General features: G+C 43.1%; 1 protein-coding gene across 1 annotated transcript in view; it reads right to left on the bottom strand.

Moving 5' to 3' along the window:
* The window catches only part of LOC106817709, a 9,522-nt gene extending 8,905 nt beyond the window's left edge, over positions 1–617 (bottom strand). The window contains exon 1 of the mRNA XM_014822399.1: positions 520–617. The gene's annotated coding sequence lies outside the window, so the exon portion shown is untranslated. The remainder of the gene's footprint in view (positions 1–519) is intronic.
* Positions 618–2,315: the final 1,698 nt, after the last annotated feature.

The following is a 2,315-nucleotide window of genomic DNA, read 5'->3' as shown; positions in this document are numbered from 1 at the left end:
CCACATTGAAAACTAGACAGAGGGCACTCACGGAGTGAATACTCCGCGAGCGTGTAACATGTATACATGTGTATAGCAGCTGGCTCGCTGCTGCTGCTGCTGCCTGGACGTTCTAAGGCGAGCTGCTGCTGACTGGGCGGCCTAAGGCGAGCTGGTGCTGAATCGATCGCGCTGCTGCTGCTGGCTCGCTGCTGTTGCTGCTGCCTGGACGTTCTACGGCGAGCTGCTGCTGACTGGGCGGCCTAAGGCGAGCTGGTGCTGAATCGATCGCGCTGCTGCTGCTGGCTCGCTGCTGGCTACACACACACACGAACATCACACGGGAGGTGTCACATTACCTCCCTGCAACTCCGTTGCGGAGGTAATAAAAATTAAAATAGGCCTAGTTGACAAAGTTGTAATTTAGTTTTACAGACAGCAATCTGAATCAGCATTCTCTTTCAGTTTTACCTCACAAAGTAGTAAATTTAAAGAAATAATTCTTTTGTGTTAACATGCGTAGAATACAGTGAATCTTACCGCGCGTTACTTTATACGATGGATGAAATTGCGTAAATTCACGATCGTCTTTGAAAAACGTGATCACAGAGCGCAGACATGTTGATACCTATCGCCATCTAGCGAGCAATGTTAATATTATAGTTTTTTGTTAATTTTCGCATTTATCGAATCGATTTTCAATAGATTACTTATCATAGAATATATAATATTCTATTTTGTGAGTTAATTAATTTATTAACGTAATTAAAAGGTAAAGGCTCTAGTGTTGCGGGGAACACCCATTTACCAAGCTTATCCTCGGGACCACCACTCTACACAAACTAAAATTAATCTGTTGATCTAATCTAATAAAAATTAATCTACGCAAAAGAATCAGGATCGAGTACATGCACACATATCGTGCGCGTGTCTGCCGTGCGTGTGTGTGCGCATGCGTATACACTGTCATGTGCGGGCGTGTGCGTATGTGTGCATGATATCTTGAGGATATCAAGAGTCCATCTTCTAATCTAATCTTCCAAAATCTTCAATCTTCTATTATTGACTATTGATGATATCTATGGCAAATTCAATGCTGCTAAAATAATTTATAACTGATTAGCGATCTGAACGCATGCTTGCTCAAAGCTGGGGAGTGGGTATAGCTCTAGTAACTATAGCCCGCGTACAGTTGCCGCAGGCCTGTTACTAGAGGCTGTTACCGCGTACTGTTACCGCAGGCTGTTGCTAGAGCTAGGGAGTGGGAATATCGGCAAGTTTGTAGTTAATGGTAGTCATGTCGAAAGACAATTTAGTCTCACAGTAGGTATCAAGGCTCAAGGGGTCGTTGTCGTATCAGGTACTACAGATATGTACCCGAGGTACATATATGTGTACACAAAGTGTACCAGACTTGTACTAGAGAAGTGTACCTATACCCTATCTTATATAAAAATATAAACAATAGTAAACAACCTAAAACTACCTCGGGTACATATCTATAGTACCTGATACGACGACCCCATCTGCGGTATCAAGAGCTAATAATACCATTAGTATTATTAGCTCTTGTAGGTATGTATAGTTACCATGATAATAACAAGTTGCATCATATTTGCATTATATTAATATAATCATTGTCTTGGAAAGCCGTGCGTGGAAAGTTTGGAAATTTATACGTAGAGACAATATTGTGGGGTTGTGTATTTACATTTACGTTCCACATTACAGGAGCCGTAAAATCAGCAATAACTAGATACAGTATCACACAACAGATAACGATTCGCTACTGGACTTTCCGTGCATTCGGTCTTAGCTTTCTATTTATATGGCTCGGTCGGATTGAGATGGAGCGATGCGTTAACCAATCAAAAGCCTCGTTACCAAACTAACCAATGGAAACCCGCTGCCAGCTATTTAATGGTTGTTGCGCATGCGTACATTACACGTCGGTATCTCAATCCGCGCTCCTCATATAAATACCCGAGCAAGTGCGTTACACAGTTGAATATTTGACGTTTTTGAGGAAAGATATCTATATTGACGACGAAATGCCTCCTAAACCAAGCGGTAAAGCAGTGAAGAAGGCCGGTAAGGCCCAAAAAAGGCCAGGCGGGGAAAAGAAGAGGAGGAAGAAGAGAAAGGAAAGCTACAGCATCTACATCTACAAGGTTCTGAAGCAGGTTCACCCCGACACGGGAATTTCCAGCAAGGCGATGGGTATCATGAACAGCTTTGTGAACGACATCTTCGAACGCATCGCAAGCGAGTCTTCTCGTTTGGCGCACTACAACAAACGATCAACCATTTCGAGCAGGGAGATCCAGACCGCTGTC

Source organism: Priapulus caudatus, unplaced genomic scaffold, assembly GCF_000485595.1.
Source record: "Priapulus caudatus unplaced genomic scaffold, Priapulus_caudatus-5.0.1 Scaffold1834, whole genome shotgun sequence".
NCBI lineage: Eukaryota > Metazoa > Priapulida > Priapulimorpha > Priapulimorphida > Priapulidae > Priapulus > Priapulus caudatus.
Note: the sequence above shows the minus strand (reverse complement) of the source record. Positions and strands in the feature narration are given on the sequence as shown.